Genomic DNA, 19,281 nt, shown 5'->3' with positions numbered 1-19,281 from the left:
ACAGGTAACTATTAGACTGTAGTCATACTATACCAGCACACATACTTTCTCCTTTTTTATATTTTGTAGTTGACTTTTGAGCTTCTCATTAACAACTGTGTAGGTGTGAGCCAGTGTAACTGTGTATATTTCTAAATGTAAATCTGCATTAACCACGTGTTGGGTGATATAACATTGCTGGTCTTATTTTAGGTAATACACACACCAGCTTATGTCTGGATAATGCACTCAAGAGGCTGCTTGTTAAGCTATTTCTGAGGCAAAGATGACCTGTAGAAATAGCCACTGTTCTGTGTCCCTCTGGTCTCCAGCCCCAAGAACTGCCGCACTTCTTCACTTGGCTGTGTAGAACCTGTCCCTAGAGATGACTTACTTGCACCAGCTGAATCCAGCCTGGGTCTTCAGCTGGGTCTTCAGTGTCAAAAGCCCAGGCACGTGCTCACTCCTCGGGGAGCCAATAGTAACTTTTGCAAAAGCAGCTTCAGGAAGCCCTAAGCAGTGTTCACAGGCTGCTGCTTCTGGAACTCCATAATTGAAAATACCTTAAATCAAAACAGAAACCGACACGATATTGACACAAGCTTTTTCTTTATAGGCAATAAGGGGAGAAAAAGCTTAAAGAAGTTCCAAATAACAATAATAATAATTCGGGAACTACCATTCAATTCCTCCATTGGTGCCACAGGCTGAAGCAGGCTGGAGAGAAGGGGCGGAGATAGGCTCTGACCCTTTAAGGAGGAGGGACGAGCATCAGACTGTACCTTTAAGAGTCCCTTTGTCTGGAAAGCTTCTTACTTAACCTCCAGTGCTTCAACCACACTTCTACTGGCCATTCACAACGTCCTTCTACGCCGCCGCCCCTTACGCCAGGCTCGAGTTGGCCTGGCGTCGGTGGCTGACCCTAAACTTTGCGCCCGCGGCGCGAAGCCGGGGAAGGATGTCTGTATTGGGGTCGAGGCCCCGAGCTGCGCTGTTGGCGCAATGCGGGGATCAGGGGCGGGGCTCCGACCAGCGGGCCAATAGGCGCGCAGGGGGCGGGGCCTGTTCGGTTGTCTCGCGCCCTGGTGACAGCTCGCGCGTGCTGATGATGGCGGTAAATAGAGGGGTGTCGGAGGAGGGGGCGGAGCAGGGGGAGCAGGCAACAGAGAGGGTCGCTCCAGGGGGTGGGGGGGCCGAGGACCGGGGAGGACGCGGCGGCCGGGGAGCCCTCTTGAAGGTTCGGAGGCGGGGACAGGAGTCTCGGGCGCGCTGGCCCTCCCCCTTAAAGAAGCCAAATCCTCTCACACCGGGTGAGGGGCGACAAAGGCGGCGCGCGCCTCGCGGGCGGGAGGAGCGGTGGCAGGGGGCGGGGCCGCGGCGCTGGCGGGCTGGGGGCGCCCGGGCGGGGCGCGCCGGCGCGGGCTTTTGGCGGGGTGGGCGACGGCGGGGTTGGGGTGAACGCCTGAGGGGCGAGGAGGAAGGCAGGCTTGGGGGGCGGCCGCGGGGGTCAGGCCGAGAGGGGAGAAAGGGCTAGAAGGCTGGGAGCGGAGGAGTAAGGAAAAGCGAGCCGGAGAGGTGGGTAGCAGGGAGACCCTGGGTGGGCGTAGAGGCAGCCGGGCAGCAGGCGGTGAGGTTGGGAAGACCCAGGCTTGGACGAGGGATCGTGGGGTTAAGGGGGTGAGAACGGGGGTCTGACGGGGGCCAGCTCGGCAGGAGGCGGGACTGGGGTGAGAGTTGGAAATGAAGGCGAGGAGGGGCCGAGCGGGGTTGATAGTTTTGAGTGATTACGAGCTGGACGTGACGAGGGTGTGAACTAGCGCCGGGCGGGATGAGCTGAAGCCCTGGGACTGGGGGGGGCAGGCACTGCCTGCGAGTTTCTGAGAAAGGTAAGGTCAGTGGCTGGTGGTTGCTGGAAAGTCTGCGAGGGTGAGTGAGACACTGGACTAGTGGCCGGCTGGAGTTAGGAAGAAGAGTGCTGTGGAAGGGTGGGAGCAAATAGAGATGAGAGAGGGGGTGCTAATAGGACAATTCGGGGACCAGGAAAGCTCAAAGGAAAAGAGAGTAAAGGTGTAAGAAGCGATGGCGGTCTGGGACAGGATAGCTGGAGAATTGTGTTAATTGGAACGTTTCTGCAAGATCGCAGGTAAAAACAGATAAAGAGGTAGAGCTCAAATGGGATGGTGAGGGGTGCAAGGGAGAGATGGGCCCCAGGGGTTAATGGATGAGTCTGAGACCCGGGGTGGGGAGAGAGCTGGGGAAGTCCTGAGGGCTGTAGGACTGGGGTGGGCTGCACTGGGGCGGGAATGAAATGTGCATGTTGTGGGGGGGATGTTGCAGAGGTCTGCACGGGTCAGGGCACGAACGCTATAGTGAAGGATCAAGTGTAGGGAGCCTTTGGTGCAGAAGAAGAAATCATGGTGAGTGGAAAGAGACCTAGAGCTGTGTGTGTGTGTGTGTGTGTGTGTGTGTGTGTGTGTGTGTGTGTGTACACAAACTAAAAAAGTAAGAGTGCGCTGCGGGGGGCAGGGGTTGTACAGGGACGGAATTCTTTGTTGAGAACTGTGTATTGAAATTATGAGTTCTTTTGTCCAGAAAAGTAGGAGATTCCAGAAATCTCTTCAAGGGATCTTGAATCTGCTTCCACCTTGCATTGCTTGTAATTTGACTTGTATGTTCACTTTGAAAGATGAAACCCGTTTTGATTTGATTTTGTTCTCGGGTGAATGCTACGGCATCCAGTCAGTGTGGAAAAAAACCTTTGCATTTCACTAATGTGGTGAGAATGGGAAACTGGTTGTCTTTACGTGGTGGCTGTGCCTGTGTAGTTGTGGGAGAGTGGCGCTGGTGGTGTACCTGACAAGCACTGGGCAGAGTGCTTTATCCAGCTGCATTTTCATTCTCAATGAAGAGCCCACTGTTGCTGGGAGAGAGAAAGATGAGAATCTTTTTGTTTTGATGAATCAACGAGATTTCTCCTTAATTGTTTCCATTGACTGGAGACTGTTGAGAAATCATTTCAGAGAAAGAAGAAATAGCCAACCAGGGAAGTTTGCTAGGAAAGAGATTTAAATCAGGGCTGTGAGGGCTTTAAGGCAGTTTCTAAGCTGCCTTTAGCTTTGTGTGGGACATTTCATGCAGCAGGGGAATTGGTCCCCCACTTAACAAAATGAAATAAAGATGGATCTGTAAGCTAGAGGAGCATTTTTGAGTTATACATTTTTTAGGTTAAATGGTGAATTTATGAATAATATCTATTCTAAAAATACTGTATAAAGGAATACTAGCTAGATTGTTGGACAGCTCCAAAGCAACAGAAGAGGTACTTCCTACTTTGTAGTTGTGAATAAAGAAGGCCATATTGATATTAATTTACTAGAAGCATCTGATTCCTAAGACATATTTGGAAATTTAAAAAATTGGGACGAGAGTCGGGTGGTAGCACAGCGCAAAAGGCAAGGACCGGCTTAAGGATCCCAGTTCCAGACCCCAGCTCCCCACCTGTAGGGGAGTCACTTCATAGGTGGTGAAGCAGGTCTGTAGGTGTCTGTCTTTCTTTCCCCTTCTCTGTCTTCCCCATCTCTCTCCATTTCTCTCTGTTCTATCCAACAACAACAATATTAATAACAACAACAATAATAACTACAATAACAATAAAACAAGGGCAACTAAGGAGAAAATAAATCCATAAAAATATTTTTAAAAAATTGGGACCAGATTTATGTTTTACTGTTTTCTGGTTATTTTTAAACCTTCAGGGGTCAGGTGGTAGCACAGCAGGTTAAGCACACATGGTGCAAAGCTCAAGGACCAGCTTAAAGATCCCGGTTCTAGCCCCAGCTCCCCACCTGCAGGGGGGTCGCTTCACAAGCGGTGAAACAGGTCTGCAGGTATCTATCTTTCTCTCCCCTTCTCTGTCTTCCCCTTCTCTCTCTATTTCCTATCCAACAACGACAACATCAGTAACAACAACAATAATAACCATAACAACGATAAAACAACAAGGGCAACAAAAAGGAAAAATTAACCTCCAGGAGCAGTGGATTCATGGTGCAGGCACCAAGCCCCAGCAATAACCCTGGAGGAAGGAAAAAAAAAAAAACCTCCCTAAACTTTTATATTTAACTAAGATTATAAGAAATTATAACTTCGCATTTGATGGTTCGAAAGGGTAGCGTATAATTTTACTTTGGGGGGAAAAATGTCCACTGCTCTTGAGATTTTTATTGAGGCTATTTATTTAACAGTGTACATTTAAATATACAAAGACACTTTTATAAAAAGTTGCAGATTTTGAATTGCCACTATTTACTGGTTTTGGTATGAAAAATAAAGATTAGGTTGAGAGATAGTATTTGTATTAGTTATAGATTAGGCTGGTTTCTGGATATCAGAAATATTTCTGCCTACCTTTCTCTCTCTCTTTTTTTTTTTTTACACAGAGAGGCAGAGATAGAATGAAAGAGACCATAGCATGTCAGTGCTGTGGGGGCTGGGCTAGAATCAGGGTTTTGTATATGGCAAAGCAGTGCACTACCAAAGTGAGCTATTTCAGCAGGCCTACAAAGACTAATTTCTTTCTTTTTATTTTAAAGTATTTAATCATGAGAAAAATAGGAGGAGAGAAAGAACCAGACATCACTCTGGTACATGTGCTGCCGGGGACTGAACTTGGGACCTCATGCTTGAGAATCCAATACTTAAGACTAATTTCTATATGGGAAAAATTTAGAAAATTAAATATATCTGGCATTAGCAGGTGTAAATTGAATCTATTCTGTTAAACAGCAGTTCAGCGTGACTTGATGGACTTAGCAGTTTAACAGATTTTTTTGCCTCCAGGGTTCTCACTGGGGCTCAGTGCCTACACTATGAATCCACTGCTCCTGGAGGCCATTTCCCCCTCATTTTTGTTTCCCTTGTTATTATTGTGATTGTTATTGGATAGGACAGAGAAATCGAGAGAGGAGGGGAAGACAGAGAGAGAGGAGAGAAAGGCAGACACCTACAGACCTGCTTCACTGATTGTCAAGAGACCACCACCCCCCTGCAGGTGGGGAGCCAGGAACTCGAAGATCCTTGAACAGGTCTGTGAGCATCACACCATGTGTGCTTAAACCGCTGCACCACCGCCCAGCCCCCTAACAAGATTTTTTAAATTACGTTTTTTGCTGCCAGATCTCAAGAGGATTACTTTGAAAAGTTAACTTTCAAGCTAAAGTGTAACTTTATTTTTGTGTAATGTGTGTGCATATTTTCTTTGATAAATGTGATTGGCCAGCATTTTTAGAAGGTTGTAGTCTCTGTCTGGTATTGCCATTTTTTACAGTGTGTTATATTGCATTATAATGTAAGTGTAAAGTAACATCTTTCTATTTTAAATATGAAAAAGAAGATATGAAGTGTAAGGTCAGTCAAAGGGAAAAAAAAAACTCTTCTATTTTTTTTTTCTTTGTCCTACCATAATGTATTAAATCACCAACTCCTAATGTGTATGGCTTTTTCTAAAAAGTGATATTTTAAAAAGTGAAAATGGATAATCTCTTTGTTTAGATATTGCTGTTTATTTATAAGAACACCAGTGGTTAATTTTAACTTCATTTACTCACTAAGTAGAATTCTACTTGATTTTATTAACTTTATTTGCTAAGTAAAAAAAAAATTGAGTTCATATTTTCAGATTTTAATGAGTAGACTTTACGTAATTGTTTTTCTGGTTAATTGTAGATTCTTTGGATGAGAAGAGACCTTGAAAGGATCTTTAGGTTACCCTGCAACTTCAATCAATATCCCACTTAAATCACCCCAGGTAGATAAAATTTTATCCTATTTTTATGAATCCAGAGCAGTAATGTGAAAATCTTTATATGTAATATTTTCTAGCACTTAAGTATTTCCCCTCCAAGGAGAGTTAGTGGTACACTTAATGCTATATTCATTATTATTATTTTAAACCAGAGCACTGCTGATCTCTGATATATGGTGGTATGAGGGATTGAATCTGGGACATATTTATTTAGTTTTTAACATTTATTTGATCTATTTCATGAGATAAACTATGAGGAGGGGCCAGAAAAAGACTGACATATAGTGCCAGGGATTGAATTTATGACTTCATGCTTGCAAGTCTGGCGTTCTACCACTGTGCCACTTCTTAAGCTCTTTAATGATGTATTTATATTTCTTTTTTCTTGCTCCATCTACGTTATTGAGTAAAAAAATTAAAATCTGCTTTTTGTGTTCAAGACAGTAAATTCATAAATTTAATGATGATAAATAACCTGTGTATAGTCCTTTTATGTTAGATATTATTATAGGATCCTGGAAATTCTGTTGCCCTTGTTTTTTTTATTGTTGTAGTTATGATTGATGTCATTGTTTGATCGGACAGAGAGAAATGGAGGGGGGGGGGGAAGACAGAGAGGGGGAGAGAAAGAAGACACTTGCAGACCTGCTTCACCATTTCACCGGTCCTTACGCTTTGTGCCACGTGCACTTAACTCACTGCGTTGCCACCCGACTCCCATGGAAATTTTTTAAAAAAAATATTTGTTTTCCCTTTTGTTGCCCTTTATTTATTTATTTATTTATTTATTTAAGAATGGAGACATTAACAAAACCGTAGGATAGGAGGGGTACAACTCCACACAATTCCCACCACCCAATCTCCATATCCCATCCCCTTCCCTGATAGCTTTCCCATTCGCTATCCCTCTGGGAGTATGGAGCCAGGGTGGTTGTGGGTTGCAGAAGGTGGAAAGATCTGGCTTCTGTAATTGCTTCCCCGCTGAACATGGGCGTTGACTGGTCAATCCATACTCCCAGTCTGCCTCTCTCTTTCCCTAGTGGGGTCGGTCTCTGGGGAAGCGGGGCTCCAGGATACATTGGTGGGGTCGTCAGTCCAGGGAAGTCTGGTCGGCATCATGCTGGCATCTAGAACCTGGTGGCTGAAAAGAGAGTTAGCATACACAGCCAAACAAATTGTTGAACAATCATGGACCTAAAGGCTGGAATAGTGCAGATGAAGTGTTGGGGGGTACTCACTGCAGACTCTTGTGTACTTCTGCTTTCAGGTATATATTTTTCCCTGGTTTATGGACACGTGTGAACATATGCTCTATCTCAGGGGACCTGGTCTATATCAAGTTTGGGGACTTTATTGGGGAGTGGACCACCTGGAATGGAATTAGAGAATACTATGAAAGGAAAGGTCTCACCTGAGTAATGAAGCTGAAGGGTTGTCATTCCACACCTGAAGTCTCTGGACACAGTCTGAAGTGAAGCATGCTGGGGTGGCACTCGTTGCGTTGATTAGGTTGTGATCAGCGGATGCAATATTATTTGATATGAATTGAGAGAAGCATGCAGGAAAGTGCGCCCCACCCTAAGGTTCTAGGACTGGGGGAAATATAGGCTCTATAGTGGAAATGTGAGGTTCCTGCTGTCTTAGGGTCCCATGGAAATTCTAATTCATTGGCTCCTGTGAGTTTAGCATGAACACTGTTCCCATTTACAGGTAATGAAATAGAGGCTCCTAATTATATTGAAGACATTTCTACTACTAATTTTTTTTAATTTTTTTTTTTTTTTAGATTTTATTTATTTATGAGAAAGCTAGGAGGAGAGATAAAGAACCAGACATCACTCTGGCACATGTGCTGCCAGGGATGGAAACCGGGACCTCATGCTTGAGAGTCCAAAGCTTTACCACTGCACCACCTCCCAGACCACCATTTCTACTACTACTTATTTGATGGTTGATACTTTAAAAAATGTATGTTATTTGCTTATTTATTTTCAATAGAGACAGAAATTGAGAGGGGAGGGAGAAATAGAGGAGAAAGAAACATCTGCTGTACTTGCTTTGCAGCTTGTGAAGCTTCCCCCCACCACAGGTACGGATCAGGAGCTTGAACCTGGGTTCTTGTGCACTGTAATGTATTTTCAATAAAGTGCACTGCCACCTAGCCCTGATAGTTGACACTTAAAAAAAAAATACTTCTTTATGAGGGAGAGAAAGATCCACAGTATTACTCTGGCATACACATTGCCAGGGACTGAACTTTGTGCTGCAGAATCCAACACTCTACTGTGTGCCACCTCCAGAGCCATAGTCAATATGCCTTAATCCAAGCAGTCAATAATCTTAATACAAATAATGTAATATTAGCTTCTGGCCAGGTGGTGGTGCACCTGGTTAAGTGGACGCATTATCATGAGCAAGGACTTATGTTCAAGCCCCTGCTCCTCATCTGCAGGGGGAAAGCTCCACAAGCAGTAAAGCAAGAACTACAGCTCTCTTGTGGCCTGGGAGGTGGCGCAGTGAAGAAAGCATTCGATTCTCAAGCATGAGGTCCAGAGTTCAGTCCCTGGAAGCACATGTATCAGAATGATGTCTGGTTCTTTCTCTTCATGAATAAATAAATAGAATCTTAAAAACAACAACAACAAAAAACAGAACTACAGCTGTCTTTCTGTCTATCTCTCTCTAACTTTTATTACCTTTATTTATTTATTGAATAGAGACAGCCAGAAATTGAGAGGGAAGGGGAAAACAGAGAGGGAGAGAGACAGAGAGACACCTGCAGCTCTGTTTTACCACTTATGAAGCTTTCCCCCTGCAGGTGGGGACTGGGGGCTTAAACCTGGGTCCTTGCACACTGTAACATGTATGCTTAACCAAGTGTGCCACTACCCGGCCCCCTGTCTGTCTCACTCTGTATCCCATCTTCCCCTCTCAATTTTGCTGTTTTATCAAATAAAGGGGGAAAAAAGAAAAGATGGCTTCCAGGAGCAGTGGATTCATCATGTAGGCACTGAGCCCCAGTGATAACCCTGGTGAAAATTTAAAAGAAAAAATATATACACATGACCCACGCTTGAGCTCCGTTACACCATTACTACCATTTTTTTCCCTCCTATCTGGCACTAAATGTCAGTCTTTTTCTGCTCCTCTCCCACTCACCCCCCATCATTTATCTCATGAGATAGATAAATGTTTATAAACAAATAAATAAGTCCTATGGTCTTGAAGATACTTTTATTTTATAAATGGTGGTTAAGAGGAACAGAGAGAGAAAAGACAAGATACCTACAGCACTCCTCCACTGCTCATGAAGCTTCCCCCTTCAGGTGGGGATAGGAAGGTGTTGAGGACACTTGAATCTGTGTCTTCACATCTGTTAAACTTGTGCATTGTACTAAGCCACCACCTAGTTGTACCAATCTTATTTTTTACTTTTTTTTTTAAATTAGTGACAGTAATGGTTTTATAATATTAAAAGACTTCGAGGGTGAAAGTTCTTGGTGATCATAGGAATCTTAACAGGAACAACTGTCTATATACCATTATTCAAATTCACATTTGTTACATGTATTTCATTTGCCCCGTGTGCTGCTTTGCTTTCTTTTTATTTCTTTCTTTTCTCTCCAGTAATGTTCAGCTCTGGAGTTATGACTTATAGTGGTACAATAGACTGAATTTGGTACTTTGAAGTCACAGGCATGAAAGTCTTTTCTGCATGGCCATTATATGATCTCCCCTATCCTTACTGTATTCTTTTTTTTTTAATTTAGTTTGAATTTTTATTTATTTATTTATTTTTGGTGACTTAATAGTAATTTACAAGATTATACACCACTCCAACCACCAGGGTTCTCTGCACTCACACCTTTAAAAAAAAACAGATTTATTTTATTTATTTATTTCTTTAAATATTTATTTCCTTTTTTTTGCCCTTGTTTTTATTGTTGTTATAGTTATTATTGTTGTTGATGTTGTCATTGTTGGATAGGACAGAGAAATGGAGAGAGGAGGGGAAGACAGAGAGGGGGAGAGAAAGACAGACACCTGCAGACCTGCTTCACCACCTGTGAAGCGACTCCCCTGCAGGTAGGGAGCTGGGGGCTCGAACCAGGATCCTTATGCCGGTCCTTGTGCTTTGTGCCTTGTGCGCTTAACCCACTGTGCTACTGCCCGACTCCCAAAAAAGGTTTATTTATATGACAGAGAGAGATAGCATGCTGGTTTAACACTCAAATATTGAGAGACAGAGAGAGAGGACACAACAGAACCAGTGTTCACCCTAGTGTTATAAGCACTTTCCATGTGGTGCTGGAGCTCAAGTCATGTGCCCTACCTGATGAGTTATTCTCTTTGGTCCTTTATTTCTTTTCCTTTCCTTTCCTTTCTCTTCTCTTCTCTTCTCTTCTCTTCTCTTCTCTTCTCTTCTCTTCTCTTCTCTTCTCTTCTCTCTTCTCTTCTCTTCTTTTCTTTTCTGCCTCCAGGGTTATTGCTGGGGCTCGGTGCCCGCACTACAAATCCGCTGCTTTTAGAGGCCATTTTTTCCCCTTTGTTGCCCTTGTTATTGTTGTTATTGTTATTGCTGTCCTTGTTGGATAGGACAGAGAGAAATGGAGAGAGGAGGGGAAGACAGAGAGGGGGAGAGAAAGATAGACACCTGCAGACCCGCTTCACCACTTGTGAAGTGACTCCCCTGCAGGTGGGGCTCGAACTGGGATCCTTACACAGGTCCTTGTTCTTTGTACCACCTGCACTTTCTTTCTTAACCAGAGATCTGATCAGCTCTGGCTTATTGTGATGCAGAGTGACTGAAGCTGGGACTTTGGAGCCTCAGGCCTGAGAGTCTCTTTGTATAACCATTACACAATCTACCCCCCCCCCCACTTTGGTTATTTCTGAGCAAACAAACTTGGAAAATATGATAACAATGACCCAAGAGGTGGCATATCAGCTACTACCAGCACTAGACTTGTGTGGATGAAGCTCTGAGTGATTTACCACATCACATATGTCAGTGTAATACTCAGCTTCTCTCTTTTCCTCTCATTAACAATCTAATAAAAAGACTCACTGGGAGTCGGGCTGTAGCGCAGCGGGTTAAGCGCAGGTGGCGCAAAGCGCAAGGACCAGCATAAGGATCCCGGTTCGAACCCCGGCTCCCCACCTGCAGGGGAGGCTTCACAGGTGGTGAAGCAGTCTGCAGGTGTCTATCTTTCTCTCCTCCTCTCTGTCTTCCCCTCCCTCTCTCCATTTCTCTCTGTCCTATCCAACAACAACAACAATAATAACTACAACAATAAAACAACAAGGGCAATAAAAGGGAATAAATAAATAAAATAAATATTAAAAAAAAAAAAAAAGACTCACTAAGGGAGCTTGGAAAATCATGTTAAAAAAGTAAAGCAAAATATGGTTATGTTATTAAAAGGGAAGAATATTTTGGAGTATACCAGCATGTTGCTGTTTAAGTCAGGCTTGTGAAGCACAAGGACTTTGTTGGACTTACCAGTTGTGATTTGTTGTCTTCATTGTTTTTTGAAGTGCGTAATAAATTTTGCCTGTGAATGATGAATTTGGTTTTTTTTAAATCTTTTTATTATTATCTTTATCTATTGGATTGAGACAGACAAATTGAAAAGGGGAGAGCTAGAGAGGGAGAGACAGAGAGACACCTACAGCCCTGCTTCACCACTTGTGAAACTTCCCCTTGCAGGTGGGGACCAGGGGCTTGAGCCTGGGTCCTTGCACATTGTAACATGTGTGCTCAACCAGGTGCGCCACCACCCGGCCCCTGAATGATGAATTTGTAGGCTTTTCTTATCACTAAAAATGGTCTAGTTTATCTTTCTTTTGGGGTCTCTTTAGCATCTGGCATGATCATATTCACATACTGGTAAGTCCTTAGGACTGCTAGCTGTTGATGATGTATAGGCAATTATATGAGAAAATAGAGCTACAGACCACATAACCCTTAGCCACATGCCTAAGACATGTTTAGCTAAAATTTATATTCTTTTTTTTTTTTCTTTCCCCCTCCAGAGCACTGCTCAGCTCTGGTTTATTTTGGTGCATGAGATAGAACCTGGGACTTCAGAGTCTCAGGCATGAGAGTCTGTTTGCATAACCATTATGTGAACTATTCCCTACACCCTAAAATATGTTCTAAAGATCTTTCAAGGAGCTGGAGGAGTTCTAAGTACAAAATATACTGCCTTAATGACCAGGGAGATAGTACAGCAGTTGTGCACTAGACCTCATGCCTGAGGTGCTCAGTTCTCAGGTTCAATTCCCAGCATCATCATAAGCCAGAGCTCTGATAGTCTCTCTCATTCTCATTCTCTCTCCCCCTTCCTCTCCCTCTCTCCCGCACCCCCTCTCGCCGCCCTTTCTCCCTCTCCTTCCTTCTCTTTCCCTCATCCTCTTTTCTTCTCTTCCTCTCTCCTTCTCTCTCTATAATAAGTCTTTAAAAACTCTAATGCCTTAAGAACATCAGTTGAGATTAATATAAATGGGCTTTCTTTAAGGTAAGGTAATGAATAAAGATATCAACATTCCATTATCTCTGAAAATAAACCTAAACTTTTGGAATCTTTTCAAATATTGTCATATAAAATTCAATTGATTCCATCTCCACTTTCCAGCTCATTTTGTATTTTTATTAAAAATGAGAACTTGACAGTCAGGTGGTAGCTCAGCAGGTTAAGTTCACGTGGCGCTAAGTGCGAGGACCAACATAAGGATCCCAATTCGAGTCCCCAGCTCCCCACCTGTAGGGGAGTCACTTCATAAGCGGTGAAGCAGGTCTGCAGGTGTCTGTCTTTCTCTCCCTTCTCTGTCTTCCCCTCCTCTCTCCATTTCTCTCTGTTCTATCCAACAACAGAGACATCTATAATAACAACAATAACTACAACAACAATAAAAAAAAGGGCAACAAAAGGGGAAATAAATATAAAAATTTTAAAAAAGGGCAACAAAAGAGAAAATAAATTTAAAAAAAACTTTAAAAAAAAACTGAGAATCTGGGAGTCAGGCGGTAGCACAGTGGTTAAACGCACGTGGCACAAAGTGCAAGAACCGCCGTAAGGATCCCAGTTCAAGCCCCCGGCTCCCCACCTGCAGGGGAGTTGCTTCACAGGCAGTGAAGCAGGTCTGCAGGTGTCTTTCTCTCCCCCTTTCTGTCTTCCCCTCCTCTCTCAATTTCTCTCTGTCCTATCTAACAATAATAATTACAACAACAATAGAAAAAAAAAAAACAAGGGCAACAAAAGGGAAATAAATAAATAAAATAAAATAAAAAAACTGAGAATCTGTCCATTTGATAGAGGTGTGAATTACAGAATGAGCCATCTGATTGCCCTGAAAGGAAGAGGCATGTAACTATAATTCAACAAAGTAAACATACAGCACTTGTGGACTTCCTTTTCCTCCCTCTCCCATTTAAGTGATTCCTCGGAGCTATGAAATATAGCTCCTTATTAAAGCTGATTGTAATAATTAAAAACACTTTGCTTTCATAAGGAAAAGAAAATTACAAATTATTTGGGGAGCATTATTTCTAGTCCTGCATTATTGTTTCTGAGACATGGACAGTTTTTAAAGACTATAATACCCTTCTTTTGCCATTTACATATTAATAGAAGTCTGAAAAGTAAGGCAGTATTCTGAGATTTTCGGGATTGTTTTTATTGTATGTCAAGTTGTAAACAGCGCTCTGTGACAGGTATTTTCTCCCTTTGTCTTCTATGGAGTTAATTAGTAATTTACACTCTAGTAGCATCCCTTTCAGCCCCACTGTGTGAAAATGCCTGCAACTCTGGGCTGGCAAATGATTGGGGGCAGATGTTAGCACATCAGAAGGATCAAGGATAAAATTATTTTTGTTGAATCTCTGTGAACATACAGGCTTTAATATATACCTTCCCCTGCTCTGTTGCCCCTGCCCAGTCCCCTCACCCATTCAAATAGGACTGATATGACCTCCTGTGATCTAGAGCTACTGTCCTTGATTGCTTTCTGTTCCCTCTCCCACCTCCACCCCAACTTTGTGGGATTTGGGAAGGATTAACAAAGTATTCCAGCATAGTTTAGAGCCCAGGAAGCTGGTCTTCCCTGCTGTCTCTTTGTCTGTCAGAGTTTGAGTTTCTTGTCATTGTCTTTGGGGTCCAGTAGTGCTTCTCTTGCTGTGTAAATTCTGAGAGGCATAAGAGGGTAACACTGTTACTAATGATTTAGGAAGATGATTTTATGTGACACTTCTATCCCTCCAAAGGAGGGATAGAATACCTTTGTGTCAGCTCTTTTTATAATTTAGCTATGAGTGACCAGAAGATTACAGCTTAGCTTAGCACTTTTGTCATATTGGTGTTGTTCTTTTCTTTTCCCTCATCTCTTTCTTCCTCCCTTTCTTTCAGTCTCTAATATAGGCAGGATGGTGTGTAGTATATGGCTTGTGTCCACTTGGATAGGTCATAGTAAAATGAGCATTTTTAAATCTTTTTAAAAATAGATTTATTAGTTTATTATCAGAGAGAGAAAGAAAGAACCATAGAATCACTATGGCACATGCAGTTCTAGGGATTGAGCTCAGGATCTCATGACTGAAAGTACAAATGCATCAAGAACATACTTAGAAAAGAATGCAGCCCTGGAGGTGGTGCAGTTGCTAAAGTGTTGGACTTAGAAGCATGAGGTCTTGAGTTCATTTCTAGGCATTGCATATGCTAGAGTTGCTGGGCTAGCATGGGGGTGCCTCTTCCCGGGTGTGTACTCTCTGGGTTGGAGAGAACTCTACTGGAGCCAGCCTGGGCTGCTACTCACTCAGTGACCTGGGGGAGATGACTCAGGAACCAAACACGTGGCGGGGAGGCAATGCAGTTATCTCTATTGATCAGAGAGCCAAGGCATTTAAAGGGCGACTGGGGAAGTGGCAAGTCTGAAACGGAAATGGCTAGAAAAGGGGTGGAGAAAGGCAAAAGGGGTTTGGGAAGGTAGGAACTTGCTTAGAAACTGTTTCGAGGGTTTTCACTGGTAGGATTAATAATATCCTGCAGGCAAGGAGGGCCTTGAGGGTAGAAAGAAGATAGATCAAAGGAATGGAATGGGTGGGGATCTAACAATGTTTATGTAGACAGGCCATAGTATCAGGAATGCTGGGTGGAGCAGGCGGAGCTGGCTTAATGTTTTAAGGAATGCCAGGCTCCTGGAGGCAGAAAAATGTAGGGTGCTTTGTGAGGCTCCTCTCAATTTCCTGACATAGAGTGACGTCTTGCTTCTTGACCCCCTCCTCTCTATCATAAATAAATAAAATGATTTTTTAATAAAAAAAAGAAAGCCAGAGCACCACTTTGGCATATGGCATATGTGTTACTGGGGATCAAACCCAGAGCCTCATGTAACCAAGTCTCATACTCTTGGTAAGCTTCCTCCCCAACCACAGAGACAGGTTTTGACTTTGGAATTAAATTTTTGGGCAGGGGTGATAGCATAATGATTATGCAAAGAGACTCTCATTCCTGAGGCTCTGAAGTTATAGGTTCAATCTCCTGCATCACTGTGAGCCAGAGCTTAGCAGTGCTATGGTAAAAATTAAAAAAAAAAAAAACATTAAAAAAATAAATTTTGGGGCCTGGGAACTGTCCCAGCTGGTAGAGCACTCAAGGGCCTGGGCTTAGGGCCCAGCTTCAATTGCAGTGGATAAGCTTCATGAGTAGTAGAACAGTGTTATTTCTCCTTTCTGCCTATTTCCCTTTCTCTGTCTCTTATCTTTTATATAAAATTATAAATGACTGGGAGTTGGGCTGTAGCGCAATGGGTTAAGCGCACGTGGCGCAAAGTGCAAGGACCAGCGTAAGGATCCCAGTTTGAGCCCTGGCTCCCCACCTGCAGGGGAGTCACTTCACAGGCGGTGAAGCATATCTGCAGGTTATCTTTCTTTCTCCCGGTCTTCCCCCTCCCCTCTCCATTTCTCTCTGTCCTATCCAACAACAACAACGACAACAATAATAACCATAACAATAAAACAAGGGCAACAAAAGGGAATAAATAAATAAATAAAAATTAAAAAATATATATATATATGATCACCAGGAATAGTGGAGTTGAGCAGGCACTAAACCCTAGCCTTCCTTTGTTTTATTGTTGTAGTTGTTGATGTTGTCGTTGTTGGATAGGACAGAGAGAAATGGAGAGGAGAGGGGGAGAGAAGGATAGATACCTGCAGACCTGCTTCACCGCCTGTGAAGGGACTCCCCTGCAGGTGGGGAGCTGGGAGCTCGAACCAGGATCCTTATGCTGGTCCTTGTGCTTTGTGCCATGTGCGCTTAACCCACTGTGCTACCGCCTGACTCCCAGGAAATTAAGTTTTATGACTCAGTGTGTTCATCAGAGAATGTAAATCTTAATTGAGAATTATAGGAAGGGTAGAAAGAGGTTTGCTAATTAATCAGTTTTGAGCCAAAGCATTTCTAGAATGCTCAGTGATTTTATTAATTTATCAAGATACAGGCCAAAGTCTTTATTAGAACTAATTAGTCCCCATGATAAAAGTTTTTACATTGGCTGGGTGAAGGCACACCTGGTTGAGCACACATGTTACAGTGTGCAAGGACCCAGGTTTGAGTCCCTGCTCCCAACCTGCAGAGGGAAAGCTTTGTGAGTGGTGAAGCAGTGCTGTGGGTATACTCCTTTCTCCCTATCTCCCCCGACCCTCTCAATTTCTGGCTATCTCTATCCAATAAATAAAGATGAAAAAAAAAAGTTACTTTGGAGATGGCCACATAGAAAATCAGGTACGAAAATGTGAATGACTCAGTTTAGTAATCATTACTAATAGCATTTAATTATAATCCTAGACATCTAACCGTTGACAGTGAATCAATACTTGCGTGTATGGTAGTATCTATTTGAACGTATATTTGCATATGTTCACATAGGGAATATCTCATTTCTGTAAGCATCCATAGAGTATATAAGACTATATTAGAGGGAGTCGGGCGGTAGTGCAGAGGGTTAAGCGCATGTGGCACAAAGCGCAAAGGCTATCATAAGGATCCCAGTTCGAGTGACAGGTGGTGAAGCAGGTCTGCAGGTGTCTATCTTTCTCTCCCCCTCTCTGTCTTCCCCTCCTCTCTCCATTTCTCTCTGTCCTATCCAAGATCGCCAACATCAATAACAATAATAACTACAACAATAAAACAACAAGAGCAACAAAAGGAATGAATAAATATATTTTTAAAAAGTTTAAAAAGACTATATTAGTATTTTGTTTTCATAATCCCTTCTCTGTTTCTCTGTTTCTCTCTCTCTCTCTTTTTTTTTTTTTTTCTACCAGAACACTGTTTAGCTCCTGCTTATGATAGGTATTACAGGGTGTTGAACCTGGGCCTTTGGAACCTCAGGCATGAGAGTCTCTTTATATAACCATTATGCTATCTACCCCTGCTCTCTTCTCTGTTTCTCCATTCCTTTTTCAAAGAAGTAAAAAAGTAAAGAATAAAAAAATTGGTTTGTTTAGCATTTTAGAGACCTGGGGTTTGTTCCTTGGTGTTGCATTAAAATGAAAATGGGGGCTGGGTGGTGGCGCACCTGCTTGAGCGCACATGTTACAATGTGCAAGGACTTGGGTTTGAACCCCCAGTCCCCACCTGTAGGGGGAAAGCTTTGCAAGTGGTAAAGCAGTGCTGCAGGTGTCTCTCTGTCTGTCTTCCTCTCTATCTTTCCACTCCCTCTCGATTTCTGACTGACTCTATCTGGTAAATAAAAATAGTAAAAATTTAAAAAGAAAATGAAAATGAAGTCAAACCTGTAAAATGTTGGTAACCAAGAGGTGGATGGGTAATACTGATGTTGTTTAAGGATTAAACTATTAGGAGTAGTAAATAAATCGGAGTTCTCATATACAGTGTAATCAATATAGATAACAATGTGATATAATAAATATCATATATAATATATAATAAATAAAATGTCTACATATTACAATCTATAAATGAATCAAAGTAACATTTATTTCGTAAATCTATGCACTTTTACGTGTCAAAATTATTCAGTTTAAAAAGGAACATTTGGGGTGGGGGTAGATAATATAATGGTTATGCAAAGAGATTCTCATGCCTGAGGCTCCGAAGTCCCAGGCTCAGTCCCCTTGCACCACCAAAAGTCAGAACTGAGCTCTAGTTTTTTTTTAAAAATACAAATACATATATTTATGAATATATGAATATTAGTGGACTCAGAGATAGCTCAACCTATAGTTACATGACTTACTCTGTGTGAGAACTTGGGTTTAAAAAAAATAATAATAATAAGTTGGGTTTGCTTTTTGTCACACAAGGCATCACCATGGGTGGTACCAAACAAAAGACTTCCATAGAAGATGAATCAGTGTTTTGGTGGTTCATGCTCTTTTCTTTATAGGATAAAAATATTGGACCAAGTAGGTCTTTGGTTCATTCCCCAGCATCACATAAAAAAGAGAGATAAAGAAACACTTCTATAAATTAACAATGGAAATAGGGCTTAAAGTATGTGATTTTGAATTAAAAATACAGCAATATTTTTTAAATAATTTAATTTTTTTAAAATTTTTTACCAGAGAACTACTCAGCTCTAGCTTACGGTGGTTCTGGGAATTGAACCTGGTACCTTTGGTGCCTCAGATATGAAAGCCTTATTGCATAACCACTAGGCTACCTCCTAAGCTCAAAGAAACATTTCTAAAATTTATGGGATTGCTTGAAAAAATTGTCATCTGGGGAGTTACTTAGCTGGGAGAACTCAGGGACTGGATTTCTGAGGCTTTCAGCTCAGTCCTTAGTGTTGGATATTCCAGAGTCTTACTATGGATTTATTTGCTTTAATTGTCACTGGAACTTCACTGTTCCAGGCTGGTGGAGGCTCAGCGCCTGTACAATGAATCCACCACTCTTGGCCACCTTTTTTCCTTTATTCTTCTGTTTTATAGGATAGAGAGAAATTGAGGGGGAGAGAGAAAGAGGCCTGCCGTAGTGCTTTCACTACTCATGAAGCCTCCCCTTCCTCCCCTAGGTGGGGACAGGGGAACCCAGGTCCTTGCTCATGATAATGTGTGCATTTTACTAGGTACATCATTGCCTGGTCCCCACAGTTTTTCTTTATAGTATTGTTTGAAAAAAAAAAAAGTTGTATCATTTAGGTACTAGTTAAACAGTGTGGATGGGTCCAGATGACATTATACCAGTATGCTGTTAAAACTGCAATGGATCACAATTTGCAATGTGGATAGGCTCCGCATCTGTTATATTCCTTCTTTCTGTTATCCCAGGCCTCATTTCTGACTAAAAAAGCTTGATTGGTCTATCACATACAAATGGAGCAGCTCTCTGAAAACAACTGGGTAGGATGAAAAAAAAAAAAAAAAAAAAAAAAAACAAATGGAGCAGCTCTCTTCTCTAGCAAGTCTCCTTTATAACTACATAAGAATCCTTCATGAAGATATCCTTAATTAATCCTGCCCTGTTTTGGTT

The 19,281-nt window shown here is 42.3% G+C and overlaps 1 protein-coding gene across 12 annotated transcripts in view; it reads left to right on the top strand.

Moving 5' to 3' along the window:
- Positions 1 to 1,042: 1,042 nt before the first annotated feature.
- USP49 (ubiquitin specific peptidase 49) overlaps positions 1,043 to 19,281 on the top strand; it is a 105,835-nt gene continuing 87,596 nt past the window's right edge. For 5 of the 12 annotated variants that reach the window (XM_060189803.1, XM_060189808.1, XM_060189807.1 and 2 more), the window contains exons 1-3: positions 1,676 to 2,122; positions 2,317 to 2,396; positions 5,704 to 5,785. The gene's annotated coding sequence lies outside the window, so the exon portion shown is untranslated. Of the gene's footprint in view, positions 1,094 to 1,160; positions 1,290 to 1,461; positions 1,555 to 1,675; positions 2,123 to 2,316; positions 2,397 to 5,703; positions 5,786 to 19,281 lie in introns of those variants that run through there. The other 7 variants (XM_060189804.1, XM_060189806.1, XM_060189810.1 and 4 more) reach the window with 7 other exon arrangements.

Source organism: Erinaceus europaeus, chromosome 4 (assembly GCF_950295315.1).
Source record: "Erinaceus europaeus chromosome 4, mEriEur2.1, whole genome shotgun sequence".
NCBI lineage: Eukaryota > Metazoa > Chordata > Mammalia > Eulipotyphla > Erinaceidae > Erinaceus > Erinaceus europaeus.
This window is presented reverse-complemented; position numbering and strand designations above follow the sequence as displayed.